This window comes from Carassius auratus, unplaced genomic scaffold, assembly GCF_003368295.1.
Source record: "Carassius auratus strain Wakin unplaced genomic scaffold, ASM336829v1 scaf_tig00024100, whole genome shotgun sequence".
Lineage (NCBI taxonomy): Eukaryota > Metazoa > Chordata > Actinopteri > Cypriniformes > Cyprinidae > Carassius > Carassius auratus.
Genome location: NW_020525317.1, coordinates 12,989 through 33,128, shown reverse-complemented (window position 1 = coordinate 33,128; position 20,140 = coordinate 12,989). Strand labels below are relative to the sequence as shown.

General features: G+C 36.9%; 1 protein-coding gene across 1 annotated transcript in view; it reads left to right on the top strand.

Moving 5' to 3' along the window:
- Window positions 1–20,140, top strand: part of LOC113078054 (netrin-G1-like) — a 41,852-nt gene that overhangs the window by 20,374 nt on the left and 1,338 nt on the right. The gene's annotated exons all lie outside the window — the stretch shown is intronic.

Genomic DNA, 20,140 nt, shown 5'->3' with positions numbered 1-20,140 from the left:
GTAAAATGGTTTGATATCAGGTGTGCATATAGTATGGGATGTCCCTGATAAGAACTGATATTTGTTTTTTTCTACTTATTAGAAATGGGATCTTTATAGCCCTTTAAATTCTAATAATGTCCCATATCTCGTAAATGCTGCAGTAAAAGGGTTTGATATGAGGTGTGCATATAGTATGGGATGTCCTTTATAAGAACTGACCATTGTTTTTTTTCTACTTATTAGAAATGGGGTCTTTGTAGCACTCTAAATCACCATTTGGACCCATATCTCAAAAATGCTGCAGTAAAAGGGTTTGATATGAGGTGTGCATATAGTTTGGGACATCCCTTATAGGAACATACCATTGTTTTTATCTACTTATTAGAAATGGGATCTTTATAGCCCTTTAAAATATAATAATGTCCCATATCTCGAAAATTCTGCAGTAAAATGGTTTGATATGAGGTGTGCATATAGTATGGGATGTCCCTGATAAGAACTGACTTTTGTTTTTTTCTACTTATTAGAAATGGGATCTTTACAGCCCTTTAAAGTGTAAAAATGTCTCGTATCTTAAAAATGCTGCAGTAAAATGGTTTCATATGAAGGGTGCATATAGTATGGGACGTCCCTGATAAGAACTGACTATTGTTTTTTTCTACTTATTAGAAATGTTGTCTTTATAGCCCTCTAAATTGCCACATGGACCCATATCTCAAAAATGCTGCAGTAAAATGGTTTGATATGATTTGTGCATATAGTATGGAATGTCCTTTATAAGATCTGACCATTGTTTTTTTCTACTTATTAGAAATGGGATCTTCACAGCCCGTTAAAGTGTAATAATTTCCCATTTCTGGAAAAAGCTGCAGTAAAATGGTTTGATATGAGATGTGCTCATAGTATGGGACGTCACTGATGAGAACTGACTATTATTTTTTTCTACTTATTAGAAATGGGGTCTTCATAGCACTCTAAATTGCCATATGGACCCATATCTCAAACATGCTGCAGTAAAATGCTTTGATATGAGGTGTGCATATAGTATGGCATGTGCTTTATAAGAACTGACGATTGTTTTTTTCTACTTATTATAAATGGTGTCTTTATAGCCATCGAAATCACCATTTGGACCCATATGTCAAAAATGCTGCAGTAAAAGGTTTTGATATGAGGTGTGCATATAGTATGGGAAATCCCTTATAGGAACAGACTATTGTTTTTTTCTACTTATTAGAAATGGTGTCTTTATAGCCCTTTAAATCATTGTATTGTCCCATATATTAAAAATGCTGCAGTAAAATGGTTTCATATGAAGTGTGCATATAGTATGGGATGTCCCTGATAAGAACTGACTATTGTTTTTTTCTACTTATTAGAAATGGTGTCTTTATCGCCCTCTAAATCATTGTATTGTCCCATATCTCAAAAATGCTGCAGTAAAATGGTTTCATATGAAGGGTGCAAATAGTATGTGATGTCCCTGATAAGAACTGACCTTTGTTTTTTTCTACTTATTAGAAATGTTGACTTTATAGCCCTCTAAATCGCGATATGGACGCATATCTCAAAAATGCTGCAGTAAAATGGTTTGATATGAGGTTTGCATATAGTTTGGGATGTCCCTTATATGAACTGACCTTTGTTTTTTTTCTACTTATTAGAAATAGGGTTGTGATGAGTGGGGCGGGGCCGCGAGCCATGAGAACGGAATGAGGCCAGTGGAGTGACTGGAAATGAGCGACGCCTGCTCCACTCACCGGTCTCGCGTCCCGCGGTGGAGATGGAAGGATACAAAAACGGGTGCGACGACAGTGAACAACGAGAGAGGGCCAGGCCAGGCCAGGCCATGATTTTAGTTTGTGTTTGGTTTTTGTTTGTAAGCGACAGTCGTCCGTGAAGGGCTGTCGCCGTTTTTTTTGTTTATTTTGTTATTAAAAGCCTTATTTGATTGATGGCCGGTTTCCGCCTCCTTCTTCCTGTGGATAAAAAGTTTTGTACTCCGCTATAGGGGTCTTTATAGCCCTCTTAATCGCCATATGGACCCATATCTCAAAAATGCTTTAGCAAAATGATTTTTTGTGTATATAGTATGGGACGTCCCTGATAAGAACTGACCATTGTTTTTTTCTATTTATTAGAAATATGATCTTTATAACCCTTTAAAGTGTAATAATGTCCCATATCTCAAAAATGCTGTTGTACAATGGTTTGATATGAAGTTTGCATATAGTATGCGAAGTCCCTTATAAGAACTGACCATTGTTTTTTTCTACTTGTTAGAAATGGGATCTTAAAAGACTTGTAAAGTGTAATATTATCCTATATCTCTAAAAGGCTCCAGTAAAATGGTTTTATGTGAGGTATGGATATAGTATGGGATGTCTTCTTTAAGAACTGACCTTTAATTGCTTCTTTCTCATCATAAAAAAAGTGTCTTCTAAATCAATGAATGTCCCATATCTCGTTTTCTACTAATAATTGTAATGCTTTGAAAGGCTGAAAATTATAGTAATACAGAGCAGTCAAGGAAAAAAATAAGTTACACGAATATTAGAGCAGATGGGCGAAAAAGGTCGTCATAGATCAAATCTGAACGTATAGATGAAAAGCGCTCTGAAAGCGCGTTCCCTCTCTGTTGTTCCTGCTATTGCCGTAATTATAGTAATACACGCGCATATAAATTTCACTCGCGGCTGGCTTGACGGTGTTTTTCTGAAGTGCGGCTGGCTTGACCGCAGTGTTATCAAAGTACAAGTATGTTTAAGGTTGTGTTTACAAGTAAGCATACTTGTACTTTGATAACTGCATTATTTAAAGTTAAAGAAAAATCAGGAGTTATCTTGTGGTGCTCATAATATACAGTAGCCTCGGCTACCCGGGCTGGGTAACGTTAGGTGCGAATTTTGATTAATAATATGTTCTGTGATAATAAATAAATAAAACGCCATGTGGAATAGCCGATTGCTTACTGTCTTTCCTGTTATTGTTATCCTGCAGTGTTAATTTAGTCGGATGACTGACGTTATTCATTGTCGGGAGTCACGACTTCTAGGTGCATTTAAAGGGGCCGGGGGCTATGTCTGTCGTGTGTGAGCCGCTGCAAACGGCTTTTAATTTTTGGTAACGCATGAGTACTCTAACGCGTTACTTTTATGAATAGGTAACGCTGTATCATAACTGATTACTTTTAATTGATGGTAACGTTGTAACCTAACTAACTACTTTCCAAAGTAACTATACCCAACACTGGGGTCAAGTATGTAATTTTTGGAAGAGCAGATTGATATCTAATAGTGGAAATAAATTGGAGTGGTGTTTGTTTGTATGAGAAACAGTTAAAAACTGAACAATCACTGTGAAACCTATTAGATTGTAGACTATATTCTAAATGGAATACTAGATTGCTTGAATTGTGCACTGTACATATACATGCATACACACTACTCTGGAAATGGAAGTTTAAATAAGCTATTCCATGAAGTAAGCATTTTAGCAAATGCAGAAGGTCACATAATTAGCATACTTTGCACTGTATACATACTAGATACTGTACATCAGCAATAGTAATAGTTTATCTCTCTCCCTCTCGAAAACTGCATACAACACTTATTTATCCCTGTCCTTCCATGTCTTTCTTTTTCTTTCTTTAACTTCATTCCTCATTCCCCCCTCCATCTGTGTTTGATCAATAGAGTGTAATTAAAGGAGGGATGAAGCAGGCTCCTGCAGGAACAGCTTTAGTAAGACTCTGTCTCCTCTGACACACTGCTGGCCCTCACTCGTTCTGATATATAATGTATGCATTATACATCAACCCTCTCTATCAACCACAGTCACTGCAGGACAACCGAAGACTCCTACTGTTCCTCGTTAGCTTGCAGTGAAGAAAAAGAGGGGTGTAAATGATTCATTCAACAGCCATAACTAAAAGACAATCTTTTAATTTGTGAATCACAACTGTCATGCTGTCTTCTTAGATTGATACATCATTTTGCAATACATTATAAACAGTCTGGACAGAAATTGAGTTAGCAAATCTTAAAGAACAGCACTAACCCGCTGAGGTCTAAGGGTATTTTTTGGGGCCTGGAGAAGTTTTGTCATGCCCTGACATTTGTGCTTTTTCAGTTTCTTATAAATATCTAAATGGCTAAAGTCTAATCTCACTGTAATCAGTACAAACTGGGCTATAATAATATGTGAGCGGCATCTATGTACATTAGGGATGCACGATAATATCGGCACAATATCGGTATCGGCCGATAAAAGCTTAAAATGACCATTATCGGTATCGGCCGATATGAATATTTCTGCCGATGAGCCAAACCGATATTCTCCAAGTGAAATAATTGACCTGTTTTTCAGATGTGAATGTCTGTCTACATTTGTAAAATAATAAATTTATGGTAGAATCAGTACAGAAGAGATACATGGATTTCTCTTCAGTAAAATTAAAGTTTAAATATATCAGTATATATTTGTATATATATCGATATCGGTATCGGCATCGGCCAAAATTATTTTGAAAATATCGGCATATCGAATATCGGCCAAAATCCAATATCGTGCATCCCTAATGTACATGATTGTTTTTTTGGGAAAAAAATGTTATGCATGGTTAGTGAAAAACACTTGAAAGGCAATAAAACACATACAGAACATTGGTTCCCGGGACTTTTGAGAATTGGAGCTTTTTTTTTTTTTATAGGTATGCACCAATGTATCAGCCGCCGATACTTATCGGCCGATTTTTCCTCAATTTACAACCATCTGCATATCGGCTATATAAGGAAGAAGGCCGATATAAAAAAACAAAACAATGGTTTATTAATTATCTGCATGAAGGCACTGAGCTGTATGATGTCTGTTGCATAATCCTAATGCTGCTATGTGCACTTTAATGCTAATCAAATAACAAAAGACAAAATATCGCACATTATTCTTGATTTAATAACTTTTGTAAGTGAAGCTGACGCCATCTGAATGATGACCTGATGTTTTATTAGGTTTATTGCATCCTTTTTCATGCCCCTCCAAAAAGAAAAAAAAAAGAAAAGATTCACCAAAGAGCTAAATAAAACACAGCACCAGAAGTGCACATTAAACCCTCTCTCTTTTTCTGTTTCATTATCATCAACATACAGCATATTAAACAAAACACTCATTACAACTTACAGTAAACAAATATATGTATATATATTTGGGGGTGGGGAGGTGCTTAGTAAATTGACAAACTTTAAATCTGAAGAACTGCATGCTTTATCCATATAGCTCCTTAGACCATATTTGTTTTTCTTAGTATGTTCACACTAGAAAATAGAGCTGTTACTCCATTTCAAATACATTTCTGTTATCTGTGCAAAACCGTTGCATTTTTAGTTAGGCCCGGATATAGTTGTCTCCCTTGGGGATCGATGATGTAGTGATTGATTGTTTAATTGTGGTCCTCCTTGGCTGCTCATACAGGCATCCTTTCGCCGAGAAGTCAATGTGCTTTTCTCTTTTTTTTCCTGGCCTGCTTGGGCTGTGCTGAGGCCAGGAACCGGAGGACAGATAATCTATTTGTGCTAATTTCGAGAGTGCCCCCCACCCCCCACCCCCGCCCCTTCCTGAATAAGTCATTCTGCACTGTATCTTCCTCTTGCCATCTCATGTGCTGCGCTCGGCACTTCAGCTCTTCCACATCAGCACATTTCATTGGTCCGGTCATCTGATGCTTCAGCAGTCTCCTGTTCCACATGCTCTTTCACCTCAAAACATAATCTAATCATGTTATAACCTCCCGGCCACAGATGATTGCGATCTGATTTGCATTTCTCAGATTTTATTGAAAACATTTGATATAGATATATTCTATTTGACCTCTTAACACCATTGTGACTCAACTTCTCTGTTGTTCGTAAGCAGGCAGTTGTAGTTCTTAGAATGAATGAACAGCAGATAGGTCGCATCACTCAAGGTAATGGATGGTGACACCCGGCTTGTCAGCCAGTTACCATTAGACCTGCAGAAGCTCGTTTTAAGCATCTTAACTAGTCACAAAACAGAAACACTGCCACTTCTGCAGTCCAGAAAATCTCTCAGTTAATTTCTTTCTCTTTCCATCGTCTCTCTTCCCTGTCTCTGTACCACCTGTGCACACTCTTTAACTTATTTACGGATAACAGATGTGCTCGTTGGTGTTTCACAGCCTGTGGTTTTCATCAGGTTTTATACAAAGAGCTTCACATACTGCCCAGAATATCCTGTCTGAGCACATGGGGCTCACTGTTCTGTCTCTCTCCACCATCGCCTCACCATATTAAGATACCCACTGCTTTGTGAGTTCCGCAAGCAGAGCACCTGCAGTCCATAGAGACAGAAAAGAGTAGAAGGAGTGAGAATGGTTGTGCTGCAAAACAGAAGCAAAAAGCGCCATATCTGGGTATCCCAGCTGCCAGGTCCCAGATGTGTGTATGTGTGCATGTGAATGTCGTGCTGGGCTTGATGCGTGACTGCCATGCTTGGTCAGAATTGAAAGCGGGAGGTCTAATCTATCTCTGTTCCATGTGGATCATTCTGCAGCTCACATGTTTAATTAGCTCAAGTAAAAAATGCTGGTGTGCTCCTAGTTTGTCAGGGCAATTGATTTTATGAATTATAAAGGACCAATTTATGATAGCAAACTAAATTCAGTCAACACCCTGAAGGAAATATCTAATGAAATATTCCAATGAAATTTTTAAGTAATATCAAGCTAATATTCAACCTGTAGTTTTTAATACTAACCAATTAATTAAATTAAAAGGTATATTTATTCCTAAGTATTATTATTTTTTTCAACATTTGAGTGCCACTTGTACTGTAGCCGCAACACTCTGAGACAAGCACAGGAGAATCCTATTAGAAAGTGTTAGAAAGGAGCTGTCTATCAGTCACACAGTGCAGAACTACTGACATTGCAGGTACATATATATATATATATATATATATATATATATATATATATATATATATATATATATATATATATATATATATATATTTATATTTATATATATATATATATATATAATTAGAGTAGTGTGCAAAAATCTTAGGCTACTAGTATTTTCACCAACAAAAAATGTTTGTCAGTTATTTCTATTTTTTGCTGTAGTGTGTCAATAGGACATATCAGTTTACATTTCCAAACATTATTTTTGCCATTAAATGTGATTTTTGTTTGCACAAGGAGTCTGACAGCAGCCAGTTCTCCACACAGAGATCTGATCTCATCGTCATACAGTCTGTCTGGAATAACATGAAGAAACAGAACTCACTGAGACAGACTAAAGTAAATCTAGAAGAACTGTGGCAATGTCTCCATTGTAAACCCTATTACTCATTTCACATGCGATTAAAAATATATTTCAAAATCAAAAGGGTAAAAACATTTTCAGTTGCTTTGTAAATAAAACCTGTGGCTAATGTTTTATTTAAAAAAAAAACATTTTTAAAAGATAAACAGTGACAACATTAAATATTAAGATAAAAAATAAACACACATATGTAAGATTCTGTATATTTTGACGTTTCCTCAGCAATTAGTTTTGCAGAGAGCCAGTGTGTTTGCAAGCACAAATGTAGCACATATTAATTTTGAAATCAGTCATTTCATTTGCACATTAAATGCAGATGATGTGGCCAGTGATTCATGTGTATTTTATGAAAGTGCTTTGGGAATTAGTGTGAATATTTCTTGAACATCAGTGTGTGCGTGACTCTGAATCACTGTTTAGATGCACAGTTCTCTCACACTGTCATAAAGACTCCTTCCTCCTAAGCAGAGCTGATTTGCATTCCACTCCACTCACCGTCTCTGTCTGTGTCTCTCTCTTTATCTCTCTCTGACCTGATCACTCACAGATGGCATAGTCCTTCTGTTCCTCCTCCTTTACAGAGTACTCAGCAAAGAACGTGTGCAATCACAACCCAAATGGATCAATTATGTGTTTCAGGGTAGAAAACCTCAGTAAATTCATATTGTATACAAACTTGGTGGGCAAAATCAACACATGCAGACAGACGTCCCTTGCCACAGAAATTTGCAAATTCATGTAAACAAATGCATAAATGCACACACATGTATAGACAGTTTAGCACCATAAGCAGGACTGATACTGAGGTGATGTGAGGATTTTTACAGTGCAAAGTCACGGTGTTACCCTGGAAAGGCTGATCCCATTTAGAGGTTCCAGCAAAATCCATGTCACATTCAAAGCCATTGACTAGAATAAAGCTATTAGCTTCCCTTCAGATAAACACTGTAAAGCAAAAATTATTATGTATATGTGTCAAAATCATGGTTGTTTATTATTCTTTCTGAAGAGTTAAGTTTGGGCCATCATTAGTCACTATCTTGCTTTGTAGAAAGTCCATCTTAAATGGCGCTTGATTATATCCATGTGGTGTCATTCATGACTTTTTAAAAATGATTTGGTGTAAAAATAAAAAACAATCTTTCTGCAAGCCTAAAAAAAATGTGCATTAATGCAACATAGTATAATGGAGCCAAATCTGAGAAGGGATTTGAGAAGTTCTCACAGTTTCCAGTACATGTAATTGGCTCTATCTCTCTCTCCTATTCACCTTGATGGGTTCACATAGCTGCATTTTTTGGTGTTGGATCATAACTGAACATTAAACACTAACTGGTCTTTATCTTTACTGAAAATACATTAACTCCCGGTTTCACAGACACAGCTTAAGTCTAGTCCTAGACTAAAATGTAAATCTGAGCTGTTTCAACTGAAAAAATAAAATAAAAAAAATCTTAAAAATGTCAGTGCTTTTGTTTTGTCTTAAAATACACAACAGTAAGGCTTTTTTTTTTTTGTTAGCATGTTTATTAAAATTACTTAAATGTTCTAATTGAACAATAGCTTAATCCTGGCTCAGGCTAAGCCCTGTCTATGAAACCAGGCATAAATTACACTTGATTTCAACATTTATTTCCTAATGCAGTCCCATGCAAAACATCCTGGAAACTACAGACACACTGCCCTGTTAGTTTTCAAAATGACATACACTACACCATAATAAAATCAAATTGTGACAAAATGTTAAAGAGTTGTGTTGCTTCCGCTCATTTTAACAAAGTAATTAGAATTCATTTATTTATTTATTTATTGGAGTGCAAATTCCTCTGCATTTGCTCATATATTTAGAAAATACTCATGAATAATCCTTGCTGTGTTCACAAAGACTGTAAGAGCAGTGTTTTGAAATAATTTCCACCTTTTTCATTTTTATTTTAGCTGATGCCATCTGCATTCATAGGCATGACCTATTTAATTAGTAAGAGGGGGAGGGGTGTTTTGTCACTCATAATACAACTGTTGACGGATATCTATGAATAATCCCCTTGATGACCTCACCTTCACTCAATATATCTGCCTCTGATAACCCCCTCCCCCATCACCACCACCTCCACCACACACAAACACACAAATACACAACATTCGAGTATGTCACCCTGCTTTAGATAACAGTGATGTTTCTTTTAATCGGCTATGTGTGGCAAGCTTTTACATTCATTCTGAACATCTATTCTTTCTAAAGGAGCTTTAGCTAAGAATTTATGAGATGCTTACATCTAATATTTATCTCCTCACTCCGGGCTGATGCCTGTTGTATGGGACAGTTGAAGGCACAAAGCACTGTAGGATCCGATCGTGGACTGCCCTCTGACTCTGGCTACATCTGTGCGGTTCGGGCTGCCTGTGATGATGGATTAAGAGTCTTTAATCAGAGCGTCTGGGGAGAACTTGGCAATCTGAGCCAGGCCAATTCACCAGCCCCATGCAGCCATGCATCATTAGATCACAGATATATAACTCTCCACACCCTCCTCCGTCAGACCCGACACATTAAAGGAGTCATATGACATTGCTTAAAAGAACTGTGTATTTGTTGTAATGCAATGTGTTAATGCAGTTAAAAAAAAACATTATTTTCCACATAATATAAATGATTGTTGCTCCTCTATGCCCCACATTTCTGAAATGCATAGATTTTTACAAAGCTCATCGTTCTGATAAGCGAGTTGTATGCTGATTGGTCAGTTATCCAGTGCGTTGTGATTGGCTGAATACTTCAAGCGTTATGTTACAACCCTTACCATACTGTGATGCCTTGTCCCTGCACGAGGAGACAATAAAACCTAATACAAATGAAGCATTTGCTGCATCCATTGGGGACAAAATTCTGATTATAATGACTTATTCTGTCTTTTTACGTATTGTGTATACCGCCGTGTAAACATAAAACCATGTCTGCATTTGTGATCAGAGAAACGACAAACAACAAGCACTACACTGCATAAAACTCGCGCTTGAATCTTCAGCAGGAAATTCTTTAAATATAAAAAAAAATACTACAGCAAGGATAAAAGTTATGCCTTTCTTTGCGTGAACATTTGGGTGGTGTTATGCAAATCATCCCATACACAGTGACGTAGACATGTGGGATTGTGTTTAAACAAGGTGTTTTCAGAGGGATGTGGACAAGTCTTAACTTTTATAAATAGTATCTCTTTGGGTTTTAGGCTCGAGTCTTTGCAACTTTAGGGATCTTGCACGAACAGCTTATAACAGTCCAAAGAGAAAGAAAAATAGGAAATTGCATTATATGACCCCTTTAAGATTGAAATAAATACATGCCTCATCTGCCACGTTACACATTCAGCAATCGAAGAAGGTTCTGAACCCCTTGTTTTACTAGAATACTGAAACAAAAGCTGTTTGCTGCAGTGGTGTGAAAGGGAAGGGAAACGAGACATCAGATTGGCTGTGTAAAGTCAGATTCATGAGTTTTTCTTTAAAATGAATTCCCACAGAGATACTCCATCAGCGAGAGCCAAGTCGTCTGTGTGGTCATGGCTGGCGTGTGTTGTGCTAAGCTGTCAGACATATAAGAGCTTTTGGTGCTTGGGCAGTGAGATGCTTTGTAAACTGTACTGGGGATCTGCAGATGAATAGGAATTTCTTCCTCTTTGTCTTTGCATTTTACAATGGTTGCAATGCCATTTTTCTCAACAAATTTATTAAATGTTTAAGAAACACCCATTATTGTCAAACTTGTAGAGCAGTTTTGCCTGTCATACAATACAGTATTGAATAGAAAATGACATCAATTCAGTTTCAAAATTTGAATTAAGGGAGCAAACATAAAGTATAATTTAAATTCAAAATTGAATGTAAGGAAAATACATAGACTGTATTGTGTTAAGATATATTTATCTTATACAAAAATCTATATATATATATATTTATATTTATTTAATCATATTTAATCAATTCACTTTTGTGGACCAGGGTGGAGAAACATTTATTTTCCTGAAATGTAACCTGTGTTACATTTCTTTGAATTGCAATTCAATAAATTCCACCTCCACTGACATTTATCTCATAATCCTCCCCAGAGTCTGCCTTTATTATCACCAACAGAATACACAAGTTTCATGCAGATTTATACAGCAACCTGTTAATTTATCGTATTAAAAGTAATTTCTTTTGATCAAGCACCTTCATACTTTTACATATCTTTTTTATTTGTCATATGTCATGTATGTTTTGCATTAGCCCACTTAAATTAAACCTTCCTGCCAAGTAGAAATTTTGATGCAGAATTAGCCAGATTTGGCCTTTCCAGTTTTTCCTGCTTTTCTATATCATGTAATTAGTTTATTGACTCTGAATACTATGAATGTCTTGAGGCTTACATTAACAATCTGTAAAAGCTTGTGACTGATGCATTAAACAATAGTAGGATAACTAAATGTTCTTTAAATCGCTAGATTAATTGTAGGTACAATGTTTCAATTTCAGTGGCAATGTTTGGCTTTAGGATCATTCAGATTTATTCCAATTTAGCTCCTCACTGTATCTTGCCTAAATCTGTGTTTTGCAAATGTGAAGCTGTCTAATAATTGTGAGCCAAGAGCCTTAGACAACATCCACAGTCCTCTTTTTAAAGTAAACAATGTCCATTAGATATCCACCAAGGCCTCTTGAATTTTCATGCTTGTGGCTCATTAGCAGTTGAGTGAGAGGATTGATGTGGTGCAGGTTGTTACAGACTATTTTTAGTAAGTATTGGTACATCTAGTTAAACCCAGAGGAGTCTGTTGGTTTCTCAGGTGGTCATTTTCGGCTCCTCAAAATATTAAGCTGTCTCTGAATGTACCTTCTCTGGCTGTCAGCAATAGTTATACAGATCTGTCACAGAGAGATTGCACTCACTTCTCACGTCCTGTGCTGTTCTGTGAAGCAGTCAACTGTTTTTGTCATGAGGCAATTAGAATCCGCACAGAAGATGCCCTGTTTCATTTATCTCAGATTCAGAGTGAGGTACAGTACTCAGGCCTCCCCTTGTCAGCCTATGACATGCTACTGTTCACAGCCAATCCCAGAGAGTCCGAACTGGCTGAAGTAATCACTTTACAGTGACTGGAGAAGGAAACACTTCACAGAGAAGGGAAAATTTGTCTCTACCTTGATGGGGGTGGGGGGATAGATGCAGTCGGATCAGTGATACATGCTGTGGAGAGACATTAAACACACACACACAAAGCAAGTGTATGGAATAAGGTGATGTGGTTCCATAAGAAAATGGGCCTCAATGTCTTTGTTAAACAGGAAGTAAACCAAATCTGGAGGATACCTTAAATGAACAGTCATCATTTACTCACCCTCATGTCATTGCAAACATCTTCTTTCTTCTGTGGAACACAAATAAGGGTATTTTAAGGAAATTTTTAATATGTTTGACCTTTTTTTAAAATGATTTTGAACTGTTGTTTGAACCATACAGTGAAAGTCAATGTGGTCCAACACAACATTGCACCCTGTTTACTTTCATTGTTAGGGCAAGGGCACTAAGCACTGAACCCCCAACTGCTCCCTGGGTGTGAACTTTGGATGGGTTAAATGCAGACCACAAATTCTGAGTATGGTTCACCTGAGTATGGTTGTATGTCACGTCACTTATTATATATAGTGTTTATTTTGGGAAACTTTTTTTGAACCAACTTTCTATGTAAAATATGGTAAAGCCTAGTATTGGATCAACTACAAGAATATAAACCCCTAACCCATCATCAAAATTCTTTAACAACTGAAAAACAAGATCATATGCTTCTGAACAAAATTACATTACAGGATGTGTTAGTCTGGATGTTTGAAAGCAGCACTACCCAGCATTGCAATTTCCCCATCTGCTTCAAAAGCTTAGCCATTGTTACTTGATAAGCCCAAGATACCATAACTGAATTGCTGCAGATGTGAATTCAGCATTTGGGGACTTGAGACCGTTTTAAAACAGTAGCACTTTGCCTGCGCTCCAAGTGCTTTACAATAGACACAGCAAATGTTCCTATATTTTCCAAAGGAAAATATGCATTTTTTAGTTTTGTCTGTTTTTGTCTGTTTGCTTCCTCATCTTAACAACTTGCACAATGGTTTTATACACTGACATGAACCAACAATTATTTTAGTGAGAGCTTTGACCTTGTTCTCTCTATTACAATAACACCTGCACATTTAATTAAACTTAATTACTTCACTTAGCTCGCTCACAGGCCATTCTGTCTTCGCTCAGCCTGTTGTGGTTGGATCAGCATGCTTAGTCGTGCATGTGTAAGCTTCATTTGGAGATAATTGCTAATAATTATCCCCTGATAAGTCAGTACGGCACAAGGCGGCTTGAGAACCGGGGCTGTTTTGTTGTTGGTTTCAAAACTATTATATATTTAAAGAGAGAAACTACAATGTTGTTTGTGCTCTTATAGTCAATCAGGTTTCCATTATTTTGGAGGTCACAGACTCTGCGCTTCAGGCTAGTATTTCAATAAAATATAAATAAATAATCACTATTTACAGCATGTTCTTCCTACTGTCTTTCAAGGAGGACATTTAGCCTTTCAACTTTTTTGTAGACTCAAAGGTGACTGAACAAAAATGTCATTATTCTAGTCTGTAGCATGTTAGCCATCTGTTTGACCATACAACCTATTTTCTAGAATTAAACATTTAATTCTTCACAATGATTTCCACGTTTTCCAAGGAATAGTTCACAAAACAAGCAGAGAAAGATACTAGCATCATGTTGTTCCAAACATGTATGTATTTTATTCTGTTACACTGTAGCACTACAAAATATATATATATATATATATATATATATATATATATATATATATATATATATATATATATATATATTGAGTGAACAATTCCTTCACACAACTTGAGGTTTCAATGAATATACACAGGAGAAAATGAAATTTAAGGGTCTTGATGGAGGGCAAGATTTTCAGTAAATAACACAACTTTGGTTGAACTAACTTCAGAAGACTTGTAATATAGTAAAGTGTCCATTTTTGAGCTTGACAGCCATTATTGTAAAGAAAATAATTTCATGGACAATCAGCAACATACATACATATATATATATATATATATATATATATATATATATATATATATATATATATATATATATATATATATATATATATATTAGTTATTGTGAGGATAAATGCAATCCTACCATGACTTATTTAATATTCAACATTGATAGACTCAAAGGTGACTGAACAAAAATGTCATTATTCTAGTCTGTAGCATGTTAGCCATCTGTTTGACCACACAACCTATTTTCTAGAATTAAACATTTAATTCTTCACAATGATTTCCACATTTTCCAAGGAATAGTTCACAAAACAAGCAGAGAAAGATACTAGCATCATGTTGTTCCAAACATGTATGTATTTTATTCTGTAACACTGTAGCACTACAATATATATATATATATATATATATATATATATATATATATATATATATATATATATATATATATATATATATATATATATATATTGAGTGAACAATTCCTTCACACAACTTGAGGTTTCAATGAATATACACAGGAGGGTCTTGATGGAGGGCAAGATTTTCAGTAAATAACACAACTTTGGTTGAACTAACTTCAGAAGACTTGTAATATAGTAAAGTGTCCATTTTTGAGCTTGACAGCCATTATTGTAAAGAAAATAATTTCATGGACAATCAGCAACATACATACATATATATATATATATATATATTAGTTATTGTGAGGATAAATGCAATCCTACCATGACTTATTTAATATTCAACATTGATAAACCATGGTTTACAACAAAACTCAGACATCTTCTTCAGGCCAAAAAGGATTCCTACAGAAGTTGGGACAGAGTCTTTTACAATCAGGCCAGGAACACACTGAATAAAGAGATTAGTGTGGCTAAAAGGACCTATGCTAAGTTGGAAGATCAGTTCACTTCCAGTGACTCAACTTCAGTGTGGAAAGGTCTGAGAGCCATCACAAACTACAAGACACCATCCCCCTCCACTCAGGTGAATCAAGAACTTGCTGATGACCTGAATGAGTTTTATTGTAGATTTGAAACCCCCCACACCCATTCTGACCATCTCTCTACACAACCGTTAACACCTCCTGCAATCCTCCTGCAATTTGCTTACCAAGCAAACAGGTCCATGGATGATGCAGTACAACATGGGACTGCACTTCATCCTGCAACGTCTGGACAAAACAGGGACTTATGTGAGGATCCTGTCTGTGGACTTTAGTTCGGCTTTCAACACCATCATCCCAACATCCCTCCAGAACAAACTAACCCAGCTCTCTGTTCCAAACTCTATATGCCAGTGGATCACCAGCTTTCTGACAGATAGGCAACAGCTAGTGAGACTGGAGAAATTCATGTCAAACAGCTGCTCCACCAACACTGGTGACCCTCAGGGATGTGTTGTCTCCCCATTGCTCTTCTCCCTATACACCAACAACTGCACCTCTAAAGACCCCTCTGTCAACCTAACGGTGATGGGTCTGCCTACAGACAAGAGATTGAGCAGCTGGTTGTCTGGTGCAGTCTTAATAACACGCTCAAAACAGTGGAGATGATAGTGGATTTCAGTAGAAACGTCCCTGCACCCATCACCCCCCCCCCCCCCACACACACACACACACTCACCGTCATATACAGCACTGTGGCTGCAGTGGAGTAATTCGGATTCCTGGGAACCACCATCTCTCAGGACCTGAAGTGGGACAATCACATTGACTCCATTGTTTTTAAAAAGGCCCAACAAAGGTTGTACTTCCTTCACCAGTTGAGGAAGTTTTAACTGCCACAGGAGCTGCTAAAACAGTTATACTCAACAAGGCACTATTTTGAATATATATATATATAACTTTTTTAAAAACATTTCTTGAGGCAGCTATTGCACCTCATGTCCCCTGGTGACCAGACTGGAACGAGAATGTTTCGTTTCTGTTAGCGTTGCTACCATGCCGACGGCAAAGAGACCCGGGTGGTCCTTGCTGTGTCCCCTTCATTACATCAGCAGCACAGCTCTGCCTCGTATCAACACTGTGATTAAAATGTTACTGGTGATAAGAGGATATGAAGGTCAAGCTACAAGGAGTGCAGCGTGGGATCTGAGACCTCCACCTGAACATAACAAAGAGGCCTCATCAGAATGCCATGCATGCCTTCTACTCCTTGCAGCTCGATGGCTTTGTTTTGTTCAGTCTCTGGTCCAACCTTGTTAGTTCAGGCTGGAGAGCCATTGCTTGAATTGTTGTATGTCACTGTAAAAAACCCTGTGTTATGGTTTTTTACTCTTGTGTTTTTTTAATATGTCTCAGAAGTCTATTACTCACTATCTGCAGTTTAATGACCCAATATAATATCAGTGACTAGTTTGCATCATATGTCATTATATGGTGGGAGATTTTATGTGTGCAAGCTTGCTGACATTTCATAGATCTTTGCTTGGCTGACAGGTGCCAGTTTAAAAGAGAATGTCTTAGAATCTTTTCTAGATTTGATATGCCCTTCTGTTAAAAAAAAAAAAAAAAAAAAAAAAAAAAAATATATATATATATATATATATATATATATATATATATATATATATATATATATATATAGATAATGAGATGCAAATCAGGGTGTCTGGAGAATAATGCCCACTCATTTATTCTGCCCATGTATACTTGTGGGGACTGAGCAGTCATTTGTCACTTCCAAACGTGATTCGGTGCATCACATTTATCAGCCCCTGCACGCGCAACTCTTCGGACACCCCAGTTTTAATGGTTTTAATAATGCTCCTCTGTGCCCACACAGGGCAGAACGTACACCTGCGTGAGAAAGAGAGACGGCAGACATCAAGAGTCTGGTTATGCCTGTAATCCATGAGGAGCCTCAGTCTGGAAAAAAGTTAGATCAAAGACTAGCGACTGATCAGCTTAGATTTTTTTTTTAAGTGTTACTTTAATCTGTTAGAATGATGCAGTGCAACTTTAAAGGAATTCTGTTCTTTTTTCCTGACTTAATATCTATGGACAGCATTGTGACCACGAGGTATTATTTCAGCTATAGTAATAATGTAAATTATTTATAGTAATACATTTACATTAGAGGCAATTGGGCCAAGTATTCATTTTCATCATTCATGTATAAATTCTGTTTTCTATTTCCATTTTTATTGTTTTTGTATTCTATTACTCCACAAAAATTGATTAATTGAAGTCACACCTAATCACAAAAATAATTACATTGACACAGCTATCGATGACACTGTAACGGGAAACAGGTCAATTTAGCTCAAAGGGAATCATTTAAGATTTTAAAGGGAATTTGAACAGAATCACTGTTTCACGGCTGGTCACGGAGACGCCGTTTAACATCAAATCTGCGCTGGATACTAATATCCAAACTATAGTGAAAACACTATTAATTAGCACAGTAACAAGATCGGCAGTTTAAGACATTAACTTGTAAGCACAAAACACAAGATACTTCTCTTTTCAATATGAATAAGGCTTTATTAGATAAATCTAAGACATATAAACTAATCTAACACATGAACGCACGCACACACACATTCACGCAAGTTGCAGGAAGGTCGAAAGTTAGAGAAAGATGAGTTTAAGAGAATGGAAATATGGAATTCCAAGTTTACAGCAATACGTTAAATTGCATAGACATGAACAACCATCAATCACGTAATTAGCGCTCGCATTGAGTTCCTCAATGGGGTTAAAATTATATTAGATTCACCAGCACAACAAATATCTGGGAATACGTTGCCTTCATTTGCTGTGAAAGGGACTCCAGTTGAAAGGGGTATCCCGGTGTCGCTGATTGGCTGGAAGTTCAGTTGGCTGAAGTGACGTCTTGGGGAGCCCGTGCTTGGGCGTTGGCTGAAGCTGGAGTTGTGTGGCTGGTTGGAGTTCAAACGCGCAGACGAGGTCGACGTTACGAAACTTAACTCAGAACACGAAACTCTCAAACGGAAAAGAAAAGAAATAAAGTTTGACGAGACTAGGTTGTGTTCCTTCTCATTGTGGCATAGTAGCAGCAGGCAGGCACGCTGGAACCGCGCTCAAAGAACAATGATGACTAACCGCATGGCTAGATGCTACAAGCTAAAGCTAGGTAGCAAAGCTACAAGCTAAAAGCTAAGAGCAGGCATGACTAATAGCATGACTGATAGCACGAGCAAGGCTGGAACTAAAAGCAGACTAAAAAGCGAAATTACCTCGTGTCCAAAGTATTTAAACTTCCTTGTGGGCCACCCCTCAAATGTTGCCTTGACCAATCAGATATGGTCTTGGGTATCATAAATCATTTGTTTATCTTACCAAGCATGTGGTTCTTGCCTCACAGGGTCTAATTTTGGACATGATTCCTATAACATGATTATGATATATTTTACAAATAAATGATTGTCAGGACAACATCAAGCAAGAAAATTAGATTATATCAATACTAGACATGATTATGTATCCTATAGTTATCAAAAGACATACACAATAAGTGATTATACATGATAGTCAAATGTGTGGGTTACACATAAATGAATATGGAGTTAAGCAATGGAACGATTCATTTATAAGTCCTTTTGAGTTCATTCTGGTCCATATATAATGTACAACAAGCAGTTTCTTTGCCATTCTCTGGCAAAGGGACTTTTCTGTGAAGACAAAGGTTTAAAGCCCTTCCCCCTTAGGAATTTCAGTCTGGTTCTGCCTGATGGGGGAAGTCAGTGCAAGTATTTAACATGATCTCCTGGGTTTACATGTGATGTCCAGCGTTGCATTTCAATCACGAACAATACATTTGACAATCTCTTCTTCGAATTAAAATTGTTAATAATTGTTCTATTGGTGTTAATGTTGAAAGCTGTTGTGTGAACAAGTTGGTTGGTTGGTTATCTTGCTTGGTTCTTGTGGCACTAGAACTGATTTATGACTTCCTGAGGAGTTCGGCTCTCGTTTCAATGCACACAGCTCTGATAGACTCTTTGATTTGTCTGGTTTGACTCTTTTCTGCTACAACACAGATATCGATGAAGTTAAAGACAATTGTGTTATTCAGTAAATGAGTAAAAAAATATTTGTGCAAGTGAAAGTCAATTTATTTTTAAATTAGGAGCAAGAATCACAGGTGAAATGAAAAATAGACACACATATAAACAAGTTAAGCTACCAAATTCTAGCTGCAGAACAGTTTCACATAACTGCATCACATTTCTTTACATCAGTACAGCATATCTGCCACAGAAATATCCATCTTTTGCCTTCCTGCATACAAAATCAATTTCTGTGCTTAGAGAGGAAACAGAGGAGCAAACCTCCCTGCATAGTGTGTGAGGCAAATGCTTGCATGGGGTTCATCCCTAGTGGCCATGCTTAATTTATGACCAAATACTAAGGATCACGATTTTTGAATATTTGATTAGTTGATTTAATTATAGAATATTGAATAGGCTGTGCGATTATTGTCTTAAAAAATCTCGCCATGTTTTCCGTGCTGATGCAGTGGTGAAATGTAAGCAGAGGGTGGCACTACCAATAACGCACCTAAAAGTTGTCAAATGCAACAGAATAACACATTGCCTCATGCTTAGACTTTCTGTAGTATAAAAATGACTGGTGTAGCATATAATGGTTACAGTAACTTGGGACAAGTCTGTTGCAGATCCCGAGCAGCACAGACAAACATCTAATCTTGTCAACTGTTTGGTAAGTACTGCAGAGTGCTGCTCTGTACGTA